The sequence below is a fragment of the Talpa occidentalis genome, unplaced genomic scaffold (genome assembly GCF_014898055.3).
Source record: "Talpa occidentalis isolate TD23 unplaced genomic scaffold, MPIMG_talOcc4v2.1 talOcc4.14, whole genome shotgun sequence".
Lineage (NCBI taxonomy): Eukaryota > Metazoa > Chordata > Mammalia > Eulipotyphla > Talpidae > Talpa > Talpa occidentalis.
In genome coordinates this window covers 35,715,939-35,738,378 of record NW_023601433.1, presented here as the reverse complement: position 1 = coordinate 35,738,378, position 22,440 = coordinate 35,715,939, and the positions used below count along the sequence as shown (strand labels likewise).

General features: G+C 37.5%; 1 protein-coding gene and 1 non-coding gene across 2 annotated transcripts in view; one reads left to right on the top strand and one right to left on the bottom strand.

Moving 5' to 3' along the window:
* The window catches only part of SDCCAG8 (SHH signaling and ciliogenesis regulator SDCCAG8), a 270,102-nt gene that overhangs the window by 40,762 nt on the left and 206,900 nt on the right, over positions 1-22,440 (bottom strand).
* Positions 1,903-2,009, top strand: LOC119245440 (U6 spliceosomal RNA). The gene has a single exon (XR_005125358.1). It is a non-coding gene; the product is annotated as a U6 spliceosomal RNA (small nuclear RNA).

Sequence of the window (22,440 nt, the reverse complement as noted above, 5' to 3'; positions counted from 1 at the left end):
CTATGCAAAAATAAATAAAATCTTTAAAAAAAATATGTAGACTGATTAGAAACATTAACTCTCTAAGTATTTTTTTTTTAAGATTTTATTTATTTATTTATACAAGAACCAGGGTACAGGTCAGATGCACGGAAGGGTGAGAGGATTCACCAGAGACAGAGCGGGGAACAGAACAGGCAGACTGATGAAATACACTGCTGAGGGGAGCAGCGGGGGGGCGCGGCAGGAGAGGTCTGTTGCGCCATGTGGGACCCTCACCAGCTGGCCAGGATTGAACTGGCGCTGAAGAGGCTGCGGACAGCTTCACAGCGCGGCGCTCAACTGCCTGCGCCACCAGGGGAGGCCCAACTCCCTTAGTATTTTATCATCACTATCCATTCCTACTCTTACAAAAGATTGTGCACTTTATTTCCTTTTATTTCTATCTATCCCCCTTAGTCTTTTTGTAATACTTCTCTAATTATTTAGTGACTTTCCAAGCGGCACTTCTCAGACTTGTATATGACTATATCTTGACAATCATCCTGAAAGCCACTAATTTTCCGGGTCCTTTAGAACCATCATCTCTTTACAGAAAGACAGTGATGCATTATTGTAGAGAGAGCACAGATTTAGGAGTCAGGCAAACCAGTTTGAATTCTAACTCCTCTGATATTGGTAGCAACTGTGCTCACTTTCTTCCTCCTGGGCCTCAGTTCCCTCATTTGTAAATTGGGGTAAAGCCATGGAGAGCTTTTGCAGAATACCTAATAAAAGTAAACTGTCAAAAAACAAAGAATTATTTTATGGGAAGAAAAGATTTTACTGAGTTGCTCTTCCTGCTATTCTCTTCTTTCAAATTATTAGTTTTCTTTTTCTCCTCACTTTTCACCAATCTGCCTTCAATTTAAGGTAACACAAACATCTTTGAAACTTAATATTTTACTCTCTGTACCATGTCTTCTTCCATCAGAACTTATTTTCAACACGGAAAAAGGGAATACTCATGTTTAAGATACGTATGCAACAGCTGGGGGTTTATATCTTAGGACTCAATTGAGAAACTAATCAGATGCTCTTGCGGGACTTTAGTAGTAAAGAGCCAGAAAAGCTGTTCAGAGAGCATGGAAAATGGGAACATATATCGATGCCATAACTGATGAAAACCACAGGGGAAGTTTCGTTTTTAAATTATATTTATTGAGGTAATTAACATTGACTTAAAATATTGTGTTTTAGGGGAATGTGTTCATATCTCTACAAACGTATGTTATCATATTTCAGTTCTGCAGTCAGATTTCAGGGTTTGTTTTCCTTTGGTTTTGTTTGTTACTTTTTTATTATTCATATTCCACATATAAATTAAACCAATCTAATTATATTTGTCTTTCTCCATAGTAGAAAAATTTAAAAGTATTGCTGTTATGGGAGCTAATTCTAAGATTTTTTTATGTCAGCATCCTTCTGATAGACTTGGAGCAATATTACTTGGGTTCAAGTTCTGCCTATGCCTTGTGGTAGCTGTGTGATCTTGAGCCGTTATTTAACCTCATTCTGCCTCAGTTTCCTCATTGATAAAATGGAGACAGTGCTAGGGCCTCCCCGGTGGCGCAGCTGTTGAGCGCTGGGGTGCGAGGCTGCCCGCAGCCTCTGCAGCGCCGGTTCGATCCCCGGCTGCCGGGCGAGGGTCCCACAAGGCATGCAGACCTCTCCTGCTGACCGCTGCTCTCCTCAGCAGTGTACTTCATCAGTCTGCCTGTTCTGCTCTCTGCTCTGGCTCTGGTGAATTCTCTCACCCTCCCACGCTTCTGACTGTGCCCGGTGCTTGTATGGAAAAATAAATAAATCTTAAAAAAAAAAAATGGAGACAGTGCTAGTACTTGCCACATAAGGTTGTTATAAGAATTAAAAAAGCTTAGAGTAGTGCTCGCTTCGGCAGCACATATACTAAAATTGGAACGATACAGAGAAGATTAGCATGGCCCCTGCGCAAGGATGACACGCAAATTCGTGAAGCGTTCCATATTTTTAGAGCTGGTGAGACTCAACAACAACAAAGAAAATAACCCAGTCAAAAAATGGGCAGAAGAGCTGAAAAGAAACTTCTCTGAAGAGGAAATGCAAATGGCCAACAGGCATATGAAAAAATGTTCAACATCACTTGTAATCAGGGAAATGCAGATCAAAACTACCATGAGATACCATCTTACACCAGTGAGAATGGCACATATTAAAAAAACTAGCAACAACAAATGTTGGCGAGGATGTGGAGAAAAAGGAACTCTTCTGCACTGTTGGTGGGAGTGCAAACTGGTCCAACCACTATGGAGAGCTGTGTGGAGATTTCTGGACCTACTAAACATAGAGCTTCCATATGATCCAGCAATTCCACTCCTAGGTATTTACCCAAAGGACACAGAAACATCAATTCCAAAGAGCACCTGCACACCTATGTTTATAGCAGCACTGTTTACAATAGCTAAGCTTTGGAAACAGCCCAAATGCCCAAAAATAGATGACTGGATCAAGAAGATGTGGTACATATGTACCATGGAATATTACTCAGCATTCAAAAAAGATAAACACATGCAATTTGCAGCATCAGTGAAAATAAGCCAAAAAGAAAAAGAAAAATACCGGATGGTCTCACTCATAGCAGGAATCTAGAAAACTGAAATAAGGGACCAGGAAAATGAATAACTATAAGAAAGTGAAAATCAAAATCAACAAAAAACTATGAACCAGAGACACTTTTTTTTGGTGGGGGAGGGGAGGGATTGGGGTCAGAATGGGGGGGGGTTGCAATTGTATGGGGAATATAAAAATAAAATTTATTAAAAAAAAAGCTTAGAGTAGAACAATGGCTGTATAGTAAGTATTATAGAAAGTTAACTGATGCTATAATAATGATATACTTACAATAACTATCATTATGATTTAATATATGTCCTATAATTATGTACCACATAATAACAATTATTATTATCATAAGTGTCAGAAAACTTGTATATGGTAGTAGCAAGAAATTTAATACACTGTTCAATGTCTATCAATCTATGGAAATTGGGGAATAAGGAAGAGAGCCAGCACCCAAGAAACCTTGAAGCATGAAATGAAAGCGGAGACAGAGTCTTTGGCAGGTACAATAGGTGTGGATGAATTTCTCTTCTCTTATAGCAAAGATCTTTGTTGATTAGTGAGACTTCTTCATAAGCACTATGCTCCAAAAGCTAGTAACTTGCTCAGAACCACATAAGAATTAAGATCAAGCAGATCCTTGTCTTATACCTCCTGAGCCCTCACACTTCAGGATGGATCCAAACTTTCCTAACTGGGAGATCATTCTTCATACCAGAATACTTGAAGATTACACTTCTGACAGAGAGATACCTTGGGTATTACAGCCAAAAAAAGAAGAAATCACAAAACAACAGTCTAGCAACAATGCTGTTTCACATATAACCACTCTTGGTAACCACTTAGAAAAGGGGTTGGAGTGCTAACCCAACTTCATAAAACATGCTTGAAGTTGTAATTATGTAAATACAGAAATTATTTTTTTAAGGATCAATTTTGAATGACTTAAATCAACAAAAACTTTATAAAAACTCATGAAAATTGGAGTTACATGCAGTACTTTATTATCAGGCATCACATTTGCACAAGTATTGTTACAAGCAGACAGTTCGAAATAAATACACCTATCTTTGGAAAACTTTTTCTCAATCATTATCCCAAAGGGAAGCCACCACAATACAGAAATTGATAAGCCAAGTAAAGCAAACACATTTTTATTTAAGGGCTATATTCTTTCCTTATCTTTTCTATAGGTCTTCTACATTATATGTTATCAGCTATAAATTATAAATTTTAATAGAAAGGATTATGCCTTGAACGCAAAACCATTAAACGATATGGATATTTATATGAATTATTTCTAGTTTTGTGATCATGTTCACCCTTTGATGTGACACTGAGTAATAAAATTCTCTCAGGTCTTCAGAATCAACAGATTGGATAATGCTGAATTTGATGATAAGATTTTTCCCATAAAGAAAAATTCATGAAATAACCAATAAACTGTTACAAAGCAAGATGTATCTGACCAAGAAAGAATAGCAGGTCCATTTAATACCCACAAAGCATTAATGTTTCTAACTTATGTAATAAATACCTGATTCTACTACCAAATTTTATTTTGGAAATTCATTATTGTATATTTTGACAATTTGCTACACTAGAATTTGGAATTTGAATACAGCAGGTTTGGTTGTTTATTCTTCCCTAGATAAATGCATAAAGACCCTTGACAAACAAATGTGCTTTAACAGACAGTATAGTGAGTGTATTCAACATTTATTAGAAATATAGCACCTACCAAAAGATCTCCAAGCTGAACTCTAGTTCTCCTAGTCTAATTCTACAGTAGAAAGAAAAGGAGAGTAAAAGGTCCAGGAAAATCACAATATTAAAGGGGGGATAAAGATGGAAGAGTGCCTTCCCCACAAATAAGAAGTAAATAACCTTCCCCATCACCAAATAGGAAAAATAAACTACCTCCCTTGACTTTAAATAAAAATCCTGGCATTCATCAACTTATATCTAGGTGTAGTGGTATAAAAACGTTAAGACTAGTTTTCCTTGTGTTTTTACATGAAACGAATTAGAAACAGTTCACCGTTCATTTGAATTTCTCTTATTGTTTCCATTAAGCAGATTCTGCTATATGGTTTCATGACAATTGGAGGCATCTACCCTTTTTTTAAATGTTATTTATTTTGCCACAATGTCCCCCAATTTGTCATCTGACTACAATTCTGCCAGTTCATTAAAACTAATCCCCTGAAATACCCCACAACTTTTAGCTTTCAGTAACCTCCGTGGCTCAGTGACCTGGCATAGCCCAGGCCAGCCATGGTGTTAATAAGGAAATTTCACCAAAGGTCAGGGCAGGATTGAAGATGAAAACAGAAGCTGACCACTCTTCTCAGCCCAGATTATGTCAGACTTTCCCTTTCAGTGAACCAAAGCAAGAAATAGCTGAGGAACAGTGTTTTCCATGAAGATAAACTGCATGTTTCTGATTCATCCATTGGATAAGGAGACAGAAAACTAAAAAGATGAAGACCAGACAGGGGGACCTGCGTGCTGAGCTCCCCCAGCCTCCTCACTGCACTGAGTGCAGAGAACATTCTCACCCATTGTTTGTTTCTCAGGGTCCAGGACAGCACACAACCAAATATTGTGACAAATTTGAAATCGCTGGCTTGTTCAATAAAATTATCAAATGTATTCTGCCCTTAAAATGTGGCTCAGAGGGTTCTAATAAACTGAGCACATTTGCAAGCATTACAAGGGGAACTTGCTACAATGAATTATGTTGCTAAGTGAAGAATTACCACTTAACTAATAATCCATTTTGTAAATTTGGATTTATATATTGGGTTCGCCTAACATGAGAAATAGTGACAGCAGCTTGGCTTTCTATTAAGCTGAATTTGGAGTTAAACATTTTGAATTTGGGTCGTTTATTAAATTTCCCAGACTCCAATCTCTTAGCACAACCAAGTATGATTAAGATAGAATGAAAAGCAGCAATTAAGTGTTTAGCAATTGTCCAGCTTCTTATGTTAGGGTAAAATAGAACCTCAAAATTCCCCAGGAATTTTTGTTACAGCTTTTGAAACATTTTGTCCTTCATTTTGAAATAGAAAGATTTTTTGTCAATTTTACTTTTAACATGTACCCTTGATTAACTGCTTTAGATGACTATGGCAGTTTTGTCCTAAGTGGTGTGTATAACTTTAAAACTGATTTTGGTGGGCCTCCCCTGGTGGCGCAGCAGTTGAGCACTGGGTTGCGAGGCTGCCCGCAGCCTCTGCAGTGCCCACTTTGATCCCCTGCCACTGGCGAGGGTCCCACAAAAACAAAAACAAAACAAAAACAAAACAAAAACAAAAAACAAAACAAAAACAAACAAAAAAAAACAAACAAACCTGATTTTGGTTATTGAAACTAAAATGAACATTGTTACAAAGTTTGAGATGGTGGATTCTATTCAGCAACTCAAGCATTTCTTCCCGCTTTCTCTAGGTCTCTCTACCCATGCACCCAGCACAGTGTATGGTACATTTGTTATCACCAGATAGATGACCCCTCCAGTTACAAAGTGCTTTATTGCTCAGTATGCAAAATGCAGAAACAAATGAGAAAATCTTCTCTCCAGTTATTCACTGTCTAGTAGGGGACACAGGTCTATGATACCAGGAAGACAATGCAGATTACTGAAAGAACACGGGTTTTAGAAATCTTTGCCAAAGTCGCTTTCCTTGACCAAACTAATCAGGTTCCATCTAAGCTCTCTTTCTAACTGGACTTGGAACTCAGGCTTCAGTGTCTGCCCTGCTAAGTCTGTGCTGCCCACTTTTAGCATGTGTTTTATCAGTTTAGAGAGAATCCCGAGTCTTCAATTTATGATCAAAATTCCTCATCCTTTATCATTCCCTGGTGATGTCTAATCATACTGACCTCCCTTCAGAAATAACCCTGGAAGCCCAGAATCTATCCATACCCCTGATGTTTCTTCCTAGTAATTTTTTATGCACTGATTCCCCTCTCCCATCCTGCTGCTTGGTTATCAAACTCCACTTTTCCTTGTTGTATTTGGAATTGAGTCCAATACTATACCGAGGTCCCTCTCTCCTTATTGAAATGGTTCCTGAATAAAATCTGCTTTTACTGCCTTTTTTTTTAAAGATTTATTTATTTGTTTGTTTGTTTGTTTGCTTATTTATTTATTTGTACAAGCACTGGGTACAGTCAGAAGCGCGGGAGGGTGAGAGAATTCACCAGAGCCAGAGCGGGGAGCGGCCCTCCTCCAGTGGCCAGGGAGCAGCCCGGGATCGAACCGGCACTGGCACTGCAGAGGCTGCGGGAAGCTTTGCGCTCAACTGCTGTGCCACCGGGAGGCCCTGATTTTACTGCTTTAACTGCTACCAGGATCTGTTTTTCTTTGACACCTCACCAAGACTCACTGTGTGTTTGGGAAATGAGATTATTATTATAGTAAATGAGATAACATATTATACTTAGCTAGAGTCAAATGCATATTAGCCACTCAAAAAAAAATATGTTGTAACACTCCCAAATGGGATTAACTATTAACAGTTAATAATATTAACTATTATTAACCATTGTTAATAGTTAATCCCTGTGGTGCACTAGGATTTCAGAGCACGAAGAACTGTAGAGTGAATGAGTGGATGTAGAATGGATGTATCACCGCCCATGGCTCTAAGATAACCAAAGTGAAAGAGGCCTCTCTATCCAAATGACTAGGTGTAAGCCTGTGAACAGGATACTCTGAATTTTAGCCATGCATTCCCAGATGCTCAAATTAGCTTCTGTGGCTCAGACTCAAGGTTGCATAGGAAAGACAATACTAGTAATGCACCTTGCACAGTATATTTGAAAAGAAGTATCTATTTCATGTTTTAAAGGTTGTTGAATATATCACAACTAGATAGCTAAAGCAAAATACCATATTCATCAGTGAAATAGGAAATTTTAGTAGCATTCATCTGTTCTCATTTTAAATTTACCACAGTATGTAAATTAGAGGATTTAAAAAAGCATCAGGCAAAAATCTGAGATAGGTGTGAATGAAAAGCACAATCAGAAGCAAATTTGTGACTGCTTGAAGCATCAGAGTTTGCCAAATGGGCTGGTACTTATATTTTACTACTAATCTGAGTTTATGTAAAAGCCAATAGAAAGATCTCAATTATTGTTAAATGCCCAGAATAGAAATTTGCTGCTAAACTGCTGCATAATATCTGTCTCGGGTTGGTTTTTGTAAACATTTTATTTTATATACTGAAATTATTATAGGAATACCACACGCAAGTTGAACTGTAAACACCCAGTTCCAGTCATATATGGATAGATAGATAGAGAGATAGATATAGATATATAAATTCCAAAGAAAATAAAACAAATACAGTTTGAATTAGACTGAATTACCTGACTTTAAAATATTTTATTGTTGTTGAGGGAATCTACTTAGCCAGAAACATTAGTTATTCTACCAACTTCACAGTTCAAAATATAATTGATGGCAAAATGAGATAACCTGATGATTCTTTTTTTTTTTTTAGCAATTCTTTAAGATTTATTTATTTATTTATACAAGCACTGGGTACAGTCAGAAGCAGGGGAGGGTGAGAGAATTCACCAGAGCCAGAGCGGGGAACAGAGCAGGCAGAAGGACCGAAGTACACTGCTGAGGGGAGCAGAGGGCGGCAGGAGAGGTCTGCGCGCCATGTGGGACCCTCCCTGGCGGCCGGAGAGCAGCCAGGGATCGAACCGGCACCGCAGAGGCTGCGGGCAGCTTTGCAACCCAGCGCTCAACCACTGTGCCACCGGGGAGGCCCTGATGATTCTTAAAGGATTTTCTTTCTTATATCCAGACTATTTTACACTATAGCAGAAATGCACAGAGGCAATTTTGCAACACACGCTCACGTAGATCTCATGTCTCATAGATCTCGTGGGTCAATATGTTGCACTAAGACATCAGCATACTATCTAAACAACACCCTTTCTAATTTCTATAGAACAAACTACCTTCAACAAAGTGAATCATATTACATGAAGCCGAGTGAAAGTCAAGCTGCTTTTTCCCTACATATTCTCTAACCTAAGAAGTAGGAGACCTGGGTCTGTATACTGAACTGGCCCTGTGGACTTAGGCTGGGCAGCCAATAACAGAGTTAAAAATGGGTGAGATAACCACAGAATCTAGCCTAAAAGACAAGGAGACAGATGCCCACTTGGGTGCCAAACCATACTCTGGTTTTTTTTTTTTAAGATTTATTTATTTATTTATACACGCACTGGGCACAGTCAGAAGTGGGGGAGGGTGAGAGCCAGAGAGGGGAACAGAACAGGTAGACTGATGAAATACACTGCTGAGGGGAGCAGCAGGCGCGGCAGGAGAGGTCTGCGTGCCATGTGGGACCCTCGCCGGTGGCCGGGGATTGAACTGGCGTTGCAGAGGCTGCGGGCAACTTCACAGCCCAGTGCTCAACCGCTGCACCACCAGGGGAGGCCCCAAATCATACTCTGCTTTAAGACCAATTTTTAATAAGACTGAGCATAGCCCTAGTCTGACTTCCTAGTCTTAGAGTGCTTTTGATTACTTCCTGCTTCCTAAAGCTGCAGCTTATATACAACAAACTCTGAAACTGAAATAAATCTTTTCTACCTCATAATGCCCATCTTTCAAAATGATACACTTTTGAATGTTCCCTATATTCCAGTCACTCTTACTGGCAGTAGGAAAACAGTGATGTGCAAGACAAGACAATCCTCACCTCATGGCATATTCTAAACAAGGAAAACAAATAGGGTGAGTATAGAAACAGCTGGTCAGAAATTCTGTGGTGTTTTGAAAGTCTGATGAAGGATCAGACCTAGAACCTTGCCTGATACAATGTAAATAGCCAAAGACTAATTGGATATGCTTCCCAGAAAATAAATGAAAACACAGGGCCTCCCTGGTGGTGCAAGGGATTAAGATGCAATCTATGATGCTATCTACAGCCACTGCAGCACAAGGTTGATCCCTGGCCAGGGAGATACCCACATGGCGGAGCAGACCTCTCCTAACTCGCCCGCTGCTGCCCTCAGCAGTGTATTTCAGTCAATCTGCCTGTTCTGTTCCCCACTCTGTCTCTGGTGAATCCTCTCACCCACCCCCACACCTATGGCCTGTATCCCAGTTATAGTATGCATAAATAAATAAATAAATCTTTTAAAACATAAATGAAAAACACAGTAAAATTTTGCAAACATTTTCTGGAGAGTCACAGCCCATCTATGGATTTTAGTTTAAGAATCTTGTTGTAGAGAGAAGGGAGAAGTAGTCTATGATTATGATGAACCAAAGAGTAAGAAGGGTCTGAGAAGTAGGAGGAAAACAGATGATTCTACAGCAATGAATGTAAGATGAGAGAAACCAATAGGGCCAAATGGAAAGAGAAAGGAATCTAACATTCTGGAAGGGATTTGTCAGGAAAGGTTTCCCAGAAGGGGGAAAACTTGAACTGAGCAAAGTTTTTTTACTATTGTTTTATATTTCCTTTTATAAAAGTAATACATGCTCAGTGCAAAAAACTTAACAAAGTATTGGAAAATGTGAAGGAAGAAAACTCACCAATATTCCTACTCTCTAGAGACAGCTAAAACATATCTGTTTGTGTGTGTCTGTGTGCATGTGCATATGCTCATGTATAAGGCTGCAATGTTAAATCTACTTTTTACTGTGAGCCAAGCTAGCTTGAATGTATGTATGTTTAAGGCAAGCTAGGGCAGAGTTGGATTATTCTGTATAATAGGGAGGTAAGGAATTTGCAGTCCCCAGAGTAATTTGAAAGTTACTGGGAAAGGGGGAAGCAAGAATGAGGACAAAAGTTCTAGAGTGGAAACATAACCTGGAGAGGTCTTTGAAAGAGACAAAGTATCAATGGAGATTGTTACATTGTTTCTATGGGATGAGGGTACAAATATTCTCCAACTTCTTACAATATTGTCAGTAAAATCCATGGGATCAGTAGTGTTTTGTGCATATGAAGGCTTTTGGGGTACTCAAGGAGAAAAAGCTGAATTGTACATACATGTTGGTATAGGCAAAATCTGAGTCTACAAGTGTGGGAAATACAAGCTACTTTTTTTTTTTTATTTTTGCAGTAAAACAGAATCATATAGTATATGATTTATCCTACTTCCTCTTAGAGATATATATTGAATATTTTGTTATGTCAGAAACCATCTTTTTTCCAACAAGTGATTATTTGGCATTTTAGAATTCCATTTTAGGGAATTTGTGGAACTAATTTCCTGATATTGGACATTTTGATTATTTGATTTAATATCTTTGATTACTTTATTTTCCCCCTTAGAAATACTACTACTGTTTGGAGTCATAGAGAAACTAGCCAAAGAGAAGTATTGCTATAATTATTACACTCTATTTTATTATCTATTTAGATGTATATCCTGTAACTGATGACCATTTCATGTAGAGTCAAGGACAGTGCTTGGCTGCTGCTATTTAGGGCATGAATAGGCTTAACGGCTGGCATCATGAACTTGGTTTAGGGCCATAGGCTGAGTGTCCAGCCCTGGCCAAGGCTTTCCCGAGTGCACAGTCAACAGGATGACCTGGACTTCACTGTAGGTTGGATCTGAATGTGCAGGCTAGGGTTTTCCCTCTTGATCAAAGGGGGTATTTTTGATCAAAGGGGTACATTAGTGCCTGTACTCTGGCACTGTAGGCACTGTTGACCTGTGTTCAGCTACCTCTTAAGAACTGTCTATGACTTCTGATCCTCCAGCACCATGTCCTGATGTTGTAGCCTCTGGCACTGTCAGGTCTGGTGGCTGGCATTGGCCATCTCCACCTTCAAATAGGTGGCTGGCTAATGTGGAACCACTTCAGCTGCACTGCAATCCCACCTGCTGTTGTGAGTTAAATCTTGAGGTCCACCACTTGCTGGTGAACATTGTGGAAGGGATGGCACCATTTTGAATGACTAGTCATTGCTGTGACTACTAGACACTGGATACTGTGGTGAGATAGCCAGCCACTTGTGACCTTAGAAACTTTTTTCCTTTTCCCCAATCCCTTGTTTGTTAATAAGCCCTGTTGTTGTACTTTGTGCCTTGCAAATGTGAGATCATAGTTGAGAACCCACGGACAGTGATCTCTCCTCGAGTCTTGGCACTGTTTATGTTCACTTTGTTTTAGAAGGTAGGGAAGGTTAAACATTGGCAATGTTAGGTTGGAAGTCAGCTACAGTTTCTCTTCTATAATTCTTGACACCCATTTGTTTGACTTTAAATACTTATTGTAACAACTATAAATCTATTCTACCAAGAAGGTGGTAAAGATACCAGGCTCTCTTCTTCCACATATTCACAAATAAATAACAACAGAACAAAGTCAACAATTCCTGAAAGATAAGTGGATGATAACCACATAAATCAAGATCAACATTGCAGTGAGAAGGGGTAGGAAAAACTGTAATTAAATTGTTGTTGGCTACACTGGGGCAGTGCAACCGTAGCTATATGGAGTGCCCCTTCTGTTGTTAACTCAGGGGCACACCCCTACTTCAGAGACTTTGGCAACCTGGCACTGCACTAGAAAAGGGGTAGCTGAGAGTTGACATGTAAGGCAGAGGATGCAATACTGGGGAATTAGAAGAGTCAGGGTGCAGAGTGAAGATTATTGACTTGAGCCTGAGGCTCTCAATTTAGAACACTGGGAGTATGGACTTGCACAGAAGCCAGATTGGATCACTTGTATCTCCAATAGAAGATGATACTATTTGCAGCCTGAGGCTGTGATATAGAAACCAACTGCCTTATCTCAACCCAGGGCCAACACCAATACCAAGAAAACAACTAAATGTTCTCACTAAACAAGTTCTTAAAAAGAGCAAGTGACCCAGAGTAAGGTTACACATACTTCAAAAGCAAAGTAAACAATCTGAACTAGTGGTTTTGTCACAAATATGGTCCTCATCCAGAGCTACATCAAGTGCACAACCACAGCTAACATGAAAGTATATGAGAGACATTTTTGCTGAGTAGTTAGCTTACGGGAGGGTATCACTACGTATTTCCATTACACAACTCAGACACCCACAGAACAATAGGAAGCTTGATTCCTTGAAGCTCACTGGAGGTTACTTTTTGTTGCACTATTGTCTGGTTCCTTCCTACCTATTACTACAGTGTACCTGCCATCTGAACATAAGCAAAGACAGCAGTATATGAAATAATAGACATAAAGATGATGGATTACATTAGCATTTCGTAAGAGGGGTATGAAACCAACTTGCTAAGATATGAAAAGGACAGTCTCCATTACAACTCACAGAATCTAAAAATGAAGAGAAAAACAAACACAGCACAAATGCTTCAACAACAGTCTTCTCCCCAACAAGTCTGAATTCAGCAGAATTGTGGAATATACCTGAATAGGCATTTAAGGTAACAGTTGTAACCATGACTGCTGGATTAGGAAAAACAATGGATGATGTAAAATAGGAACAAAACAAAGACCGTGAAAATATGAGCTGACTACCACAAGAATTAGTATATATAAAAAATGTTATAATTGTATTGTATAATATTGTATAATAGAGGGCCTCAACGGCTTGAATGCATAGTTGTAGAGAACACAAAAATGGAACAACAAAGTGCAAAAAGAATTTAAAAATGTAAACAACTATTTGAGATAAAGAGAAATAACATTCATATCACAGGGGTCCCAGACAGAGCACAGAAAGAGAAAGGCACAGAAATTTTATTTTGAGAATCAATTGATGACAATCATTTCAACATGTGAACTGAATCTGATATTCTGATCCAAGAGATCCAAACAAAATAATAATAGACCAAAACACTCCAAGAAACATAATAAAACTGTTGAAAGATAATGACAGAGTATTTAAAACATATAGGGGAAGAAGAGTAACTTAAAACACAACGCCAAATAAACTGTATGTGGGACTTTGAGTAGCAAACTTACAGGCAAGCAGGGAATGGCAGAAGATATTTAAAGTACTCAAAGACAAAGATTTCAAGCCTAGAATACTTAACTCTGTCAGATTATCATTCCATACCAAAGCAAAAGTAAAGAGTTTCACAGAAAAACAAAAATTCCAAGAATTTGTCAACAGAAACTTAGATATAAAGAAAATACTAAAGGGGCAGCTATAAGCAACAACTACAACAAGAACAAAACACATTTAGATACAACTGACACTTAAATCATACAATGTAGAGGGGGAGAGCAAGTATGTGGTCCATCAGAACAAGTTTGCAGCAAGATTGCCTAACATCACAAAAAAATAGCCAACTATATACTAACCTCAGTAGAAGCTTCAAGAAAAAAATCAACATAAGTGAAACAAAAGAAAATGAAATGGAACCTAAACAAAACATTAAAGATCCCAAATAATAAATAAAGACAAACTAAAAAGACATTGTAAATAACAAAATGGCAATGAGCACTTTTCAATAATCACCTTAAATGTAAATGACTTGAATTCACCAGTTAAAATATATCCAATCTTAAGCTGTTTACAGGAAACCCATCTTACCAACAATAAGAAAAAAGGCATAGAAATAGAGTGAAAGGCTGAAACATGATACTAAAAGGAAATGACTATCAGAAAACTTAAGAAACCATTATATTTATATAGATTCCTGATTAAACAAGGTAATAAGAGATAGTATGATTAAATGCCTAATACAACAAGAAATAATAAGACTCTTTATATATATATATATATATATATATATACAACTCTTTATATATATGCATATATATATGCTCCAAAATGATGGAGCACAAATATATTAGACAATTATTAGAAGCACTAAAGAGAGATATTGACAGTACAATAATCTCAGAGGAGTTTTAATAGTCTACTCACATCTTCGGACATATCAACAATACAGAGTCAGGAACATTAGCCTTAAATCAGAAGCTATACCATATGCTTAACAGATATCTATAGAACTCTCCACCCCTTAATACTACATATACATTTTTCAAGTGTACATGGAACATTTTCAAGGATACTCAATTTTTTGGGACTCAAGAAAATTGCCAATAAATTATGAAGATTGAAGTGATACCAACTGCTCTTTCTGACCATGCCACAAAACTAAACCAACTATTAAAAAAAAAAACAAGCCATAAATATATAGAGAATAAATAATGTGCTGCTTAATAGCTATTGGACTGAGGAGTAAATAAAATCATAAACCAAAAATTACCTTAAGACTAACGAAAAAGAAGATACAAGCTACCAGTATCTATGGCATGCAGCAACACAAGGAAGATAATTGCAACCAGGTCCACATAATAAGCAACAAAAGTCCCAAATAAACAATATGACAGTTAAAACTACTTGAAAAAGAGTAACAAACAAGACCTAAAAGGTAATAGAGGGGAAATAAAAATCAGAACAAATAAATGAGCAGAAATAAAAAAAAAAACACAAAAGATCAGTGAGACTAAGAGTTGGTTCATTAAGAAGATAGACAACATTCTTAAGTCGCTGGTTAGGTTAACAAGAAAAGAGAAAAAATATTAATAGACTCAGACATGAGGAGGAATTACACAGAAATACAAAGAATCACAAGAGTTTATTATGAACAAGTATATGCCAATAAATTCAATGAAGGAATGGACAAATTTCTAGGACAATATAGTTTATCAGGACTAAATCAGGAAGAAACAGAAGAGTTGACTAAATTGATCACAATCATGGAAATTGAAACAGCAATAAAAAGGGTCTCCCTGGTGGGGTAGGGGTTAAGTCTCAGTGCTATCAACACCATTGCCTGAGTTTAATCCATGGCCAGGAAGCTGACCACATATGGCACAGCAGACCTCTCCTGTCTTGTCTCCTGTTCCCCTTAGCAGTGTTTTCCAGTAGATCCACCTGTTCTGCAACTCTGTCTGAATCTTCTCACCCCCTGTATCTCTGGCCTATACCCCAGTTCTTCTATGCATAAATAGCTAGATTTTTTTAATTTAAGATTTATTTATTTATCTATACAAGCACTGGGGTACAGTCAGAAGCGCGGGAGGGTGAGAGAATTCACCAGAGCCAGAGCGGAGAACAGAGCAGGCAGACTGACGAAGTACACTGCTGAGGGGAGCAGTGGGCGGGAGGAGAGGTCTGCGGGACCTCTGTGCCTGTGGGACCCTCACAGGTGGCTGGGGATCGAACCAGCGCTGCAGAGGCTGCGGGCAGCTTCACAACCCAGCACTCAACCAATGCACCATAGGGGAGGCCCTCTTCTATGCATAAATAAATAAACAAACAAGAATTAAAAAAATAAACTAATAAAAAATCTTTCAAACACAAAACTAGACAACTTTACAAGCAAAGTCTATCAAGAAATTATGTTCATCTTGCTCAAATTATTTCTAAAAATCCAAAAAGAGAATGTCGACAATATTAGCCAAATATCAAAACCAGATAAAGACAGCACAAGAAAAGAAAGCTACATAACCAATATTCGATGAGTATTATGAAAAAATCAATAAAATTCTAACAAATAGAAATCTACAATACATTACAAGGATTATATATAATGATCAAGAAACATTTATCCTAGGGAAGTAAATATGGTTTAATATACATAAATCAATCAGTAAGATATATTACATCAACAAAGAAAGTATAATCATATCAATAGGTGCTGAGAAGCATTTGATAAGCACCCATTTAGGACAAAAATTATTTTTTTTTAAGATTTATTTATTTATTTATTTATTTATACAAGCACTGGGTACAGTCAGAAGCACGGGAGGGTGAGAGAATTCACCAGAGCCAGAGCGGGGAGCAGAGCCGGCAGAAGGACCGAAGTACACTGCTGAGGGGAGCAGCAGGCGGCAGGAGAGGTCTGCGCGCCATGTGGGACCCTCCTCTGGTGGCTGGGGAGCAGTCGGGAATCGAACCAGCGCTACAGAGGCTGTGAGCAGCTTCGCAACCCAGTGCTCAACCACTGCGCCACCGCGGAGGTCCTATGACAAAAATTCTAAACAAGATGGGCAGAGAAGGCACCTACATCAACATAATAAAGGCTATATATCACAATCCTAACTAATATAGCACCTATGGGGAGAAAACTAAATGCTTTCCCTTTAAGATCAGGTAAAAGACAAGGAGGCCCAATGCCACCTCTTCTGTTTAATTTAGTAGTAGACATTTTAGCCAGAACAGTCAAATAAAAAAAGGAAATACATGAATTCCAGGTTGGCAAAGAAAAAGTAAAACTACTGTTACTCACAAATTATATGATACTAAATAGATAAAGCCCTAAACATTCCACAAGAGTGTTACTAGAATTACTAAATGAATATAGCAAAGTGGAAGGTTAAAAAATCAACATACAAAAATGTGTGGTATTTTAATATACAAACAACAACATAGAAGAAAAAGAAATTAAGAAAATAATTCAATTCATAATTGCTTCAAAAATAATTAAATACCTAGGAATTAACCTAGGAGCCAAAGGAGTTATACATCAAAATCTTATTTTATTGTATAAAATTAAAGGAATTAGATTATGACATAAAGTGATGTAAAAAAATTCCATGCTCATGGATGGAAAGAAACAATATAGTCAAAATGACTATTCTACCAAAGAAAAAACATAAATTTAATGCAATCCTCATTAAAATACTAACAGTTTTCTTGAAGGAAATCAAACAAAAACATCAAATTAATGGGATCATTAAAGGCCTCAAATAGCAAAAAGCAATCCTGAGGAAAGAAGAAATGAAAGCATTATGTTACCTGACTTTGAACTATGATATAAAGCAGCAGCAATTAAACCCATATAGTATTGGCATAAAAAAATAGACACTTGGGTCAACAGAATAGAATTAAAAGCCCAGAAATACATCCATATTTATATCAATATTTAATTCATGATAAAGTACCACAACCATACAGTGGGGCAAAGAAGAGTCTCTTTAACAAATGGTGCTGGAAAAACTAGATGGCCACATATAAAACAATGAAGTTGGCTCATTCTCTAACTCCATGCACAAAAAGAAACTCAAATTCGGTTAAAGTCTGAGATATAAGTCCTGCAACAATAAAATATATAGAAGAAAACACGGTGATATGTTTTATGACATTAATGACAACTTTTTTTTTTTTTTTTGTAGAACTTGCACTATGTAGGGTAACAAAAGCAAAAACAATCAGGATCACTTCAAATTTTAAAAACAACAAACTTTTACACCAGGAAAGAAAATATAAATGTATTAAAAAGATATCCCAGTGAATGGAAGGAAATACTTATAAATTACATACTGACAAGAGGTTAATATTCAAGATATATAAAAAATTTATACAATTGAACAACAACAAAAAAGCAAGCAGCCCTATTAATAAATGGGTAGCAGATCTGGAGGTTTTCACCAAAGAGGATATCCAGCAATAGGTTAACATGGGAAAATGCTCATCATTGTTTCGAATAAGAGAGATTCAGGTTAAAACCACAATGAGATATCTCACACACAAAAGAATGGCACCTTTTAAATACAGTCCCCCCACCAACTCCCACCAGCAGGTTCTGAAGAGGATACAGAGAAGAGGAGCTCTAGTATAGTGTTGATGGAACTGCAAACTCATGTAGATATTTTTTAAAGTGTCTGGTTTTACATTAAAAAAATGATAATGGAGATACCATATAATCTAGCAATACCACTGCTGGTCATTTAAACTTCAACTCAAATAATTATATGCACCACAATGCTTGCTGCAATGTTATTTGCAATAGTAAGATATGGAAACAATTTAAATGTTCACTGATAGAAAACTGGCTCAAGAAAATGTAGTATATCCACACCACAGAACACTATTTGGTCATAAGGAAAGATAAAATATTCCTACTTATAGCAAAATGGACAAGGAAGTTTTGTGTAATAAAATCAAAATGACAAGGATGAATATTGCACATTTACATAGTAGACAACTTGACAAAGCAAAATACTCATAAAAACTAATGGATACGAAAAAATGTAGTGAAGTTTCTGATGTTAGTGGGGGAAGGAAGAAAAGATCAAAGGGGCACAAGGGATGGCAGCAGGAAGACAGCTGAATACAATCTAAATATCACTAAATAAGGAATAATTTAACTAATGCTAAATAAGGAATGTCACTAAATAAGTTTAAATGGTCATCAAAATAAGAGCTACATAAATCTGAAAACAAACATGTAGACTTGCTTTAGGGAAAATTCAAACAGAACGAACACAGGACCAACATACAACTTTTTCTTTAAAGACTTATTTATTCATGCATACAAGAACCTGGATATAGGCCAGAGGGGCGGGAGGGTGACAGGATTCATCAGAGACAGATTGGGGAGCAGAACAGGCAGACTGACTGAAAACACTGCTGAGGGGAGCAGTGGGTGCAACAGGAGAGGTCTGTCATGCCATGTGGGTATCTCCCTGGCTAGCCGAGAATTGAACCCTCGCTGCAGAAGATGTGGACAGATTCACAGCGCTACGCTCAACCTGCTGCACCACTGGGGAGGCCCCATTGCACAACTTTTCAAATCACTAGCTTTTAAGGCATTTTACAGATTCATTCCCTGCAGAGTGGGGCTCACAAAAATTGACTCTGGAACTTAGACCAAAGAAACAGGTGCTAGCAGAAATAAAAAAACAAAAAAACAAAACAAAACAAAAAACTACTTTATTCTTCCCTTTTCCTCATGTCTCATATCCCATCAATTTTTGGCCAGTTTTACCTCCCATGCAATTCTTCATTCTCTCTTCTTTATCTCTATTTCAGATCCTCATTTTCTATTTAGTTTTCCTGACTAGCATCCTATAACCCTTCCTTCATGCTGCCACCAGAGTGAGCTATTGGAAGCATACATCTGTTATGATACATGGTTGAAAATCCTTCATTGTTTGCCCTGTGCCTACAGGATGGGGTTGGATCCCTGGCATAGATTTACAAGGCATTTCTCCTTCCTATCTTCCACTCCATCAACACTGACCTGTTTGTAGCTGCTCCACCACATGCCACTTCTCTCCCAGAGCTTTTCTCCAGTTTTCCTCTCTGCCTGACACCCAGCCTCACACGTCTTCTAAAAGTTAAGTTCTGGCATTCCTTCCTGCAAAAAATTCCCCAATGCCTCCCAAGCTGAACATGTGCCTCTCTTCAGTGATCCTAAGCTGCTACACGCACAGCTCCACTAAAGCCATTAATAGCTGGTTGGGGTAGATTGAGGGCCTGTAACTCTCTCCAGAGAACAAGAATCTCTAGAGGCCAGTGATTGCCTAATTTAATTTCCATAACTCCATGGCTTGCAGATTTCCTATCATGTAATAGTTATTCAGTCACTTTCGTTTGTATTTTTTTTGTTCTGTGTTGAATGGACCAAACAATACAGTAGCTTAAAAGAGTTGAAAAATAACTTAAAAGACCAGGTGAATTCAAATCCTAATGGCTTGGTGGAAAGAACTGAAGACACATCTGGACTCTACATATATAGATCCTAATCACTAGCAAATAACTTTTAAAATAAAATAATTTCAGTTTTTTGGAGAATCATTCATTAAAACACTGGAACTTTAGAGATTAATAAATCGTGATTCATTTGGAAGACTTCACAATCTGAGAGAGAAGAACATAAAATGCTACAAATACAATGCCCTAAAATGCTAGAAAACAGAAACATGGACTACAGAAACAACAGGGAGTGACAAACTAGAATTTAGACTCCAGTAAGAGCTCAAATTTTTTGTTTGTACCACCCCTACCCAGCCCCCCAAATTCTACCCTGGAAGTAGTTTTCCTCTGGAATATCTGGAGATCAACTCTTTTCTAGAGTCACTTACTCTTCATATAGAAGTGGGAGAGATCTAGAACCACAAGATGGGAGTGTGGCCTGGGCTGCCTCATTTGCAGTTGCATAGATCTCCCTGTTCTACATTAAAAGCTAAGAGGATTTATTTCACTAAGCATAATTCCTTCTAGTTCCATCCATGTTGCTGCGAATGGCATGAGTTTATCTTTTTTGATTGCTGAATAATATTCCATTGTATATAGATGCCACATCTTCTAGATCCAGTCATCTATTTTTGGGCATTTGGGTTGTTTCCAGGTTTTAGCTATTGTAAATAGTGCTTCAACAAACTTTGGTGTACAGGTGTTCTTTTGAATCCATGTTTTTGTGTCCTTTGGGCAGATCCCTAGTAGTGGAAATGCCAGGTCATATTGCCATTTGCAGCAACGTGGATGGAACTAGAAGGAATTATGCTCAGTGAAATAAGCCAGAAGGAGAAAGAAAAATATTGGATGGTTTCACCTATAGCAGGAATACAGGGAAACCAAATAAGACATCAGTGTAAAAAAATAATAACAAATACAATACAAAACACAACAAAGCAAAAACGGATAATAATAAATCAGAGACATACTGCAGGGCAGGAGGCAGAAGAGGGATCAGAGGGAGGGAGGGAGCAGCACAGGGGACTGAGGTGATGGTGCACGGGTGCATTGGTGAAGGAAACTATGGGGACTACACCTGAGGGGGTGGGGGGAAGAAAATACTGTTTTAAAATGAACAATGATGTAAAAAATAAAAAAAAGAGGGCCTCCCCTGGTGGCGCAGCGGTTGAGCGCTGGGCTGCGAGGCTGCCCACAACCTCTGCAGCGTAGGTTCGTTCCCTGGCCGCCAGCGAGGGTCCCCCAAAAAAAAATAAATAAAATTAAAAAATAAAAATAAAAATAAAAAACGAATATTAAAAAAATACAAAAAAGAAAAAAGGAAAAAAAGAAATAAAATAAAATCTAAGAGGAGACCAAGACTATTATATAGCCAAGCTGAGCAGGAGATAACCTGGCAGGTGAACACAGTAGCATAATTCAAATCAAGATAAAATACAACACTAACAATATATTTTGAAAGCCATGTGGAAAAACTGGACTTTCAGACAAGAATCACAAAAATGATGATTTTAAAGTGGGAAAGACACGGAAGTATACTTGGTTTTAACAAGAAGTGATCATACGATCTCTTTCTGAACATCATGTTCAAAGGGCTATTCTCCCTGGTCTTAGGAAAGAAGTATTTCCTAACCTCAGTTCTGTATTATCCCCTTTATTTATGTATAGAAACCACTATGTAAAAAATCAAATTAAGCTGATTAAAAAGAATTTCTAACAAAATTTGCAACTTAACTATCACTCTTTAATATATCAGGCCACTGGGGAAACCAAAACCTTAGAAAATATATAATTCATTCCAAATGACTGTCAGAAAATTTGTGAAGTCAGTCATATGTGTATCTGCTAAGAATCTTAATAAGCAGCACCATTAAACATGACCCACAAACCCTATAAAATAAGGACAAACTCGTAACACTATGAGTAGTTAAGTGGCCTCAATAGAGCGAGGAAGTCATTCTTGTTTAATATCAAAACATACTTCATAGCTGTGATTAATACTTATTAAATATTCACTGAACATACATTATACAATAAAATTTTAGATTTATATTATTTAATAATATTAATTAGATATGTATATATAGAGAGTAGTTTTTCCAAAAGTACAGATACAAATGAGATGAGCTTAGAATTTTTTAGAAATATATGTATTTATACATGTTAAACATATATAATTTCTAAATAAGATTTACCTTACCAGCATAAAATTAATAATTGATATCCTTATAAATTGAGAATGGGAAAAAAATCTCTAAGACAGTACATCTCAAATATCAAATGCTTTGTAAATTCAAATTTAGTAAGAAACTATTCTTTAGTTTAGAGTACCAAAGTGGATCAAAAAGCTGTGGTTCTGCAGTCTCAAAAAATATAAAATTGTTTG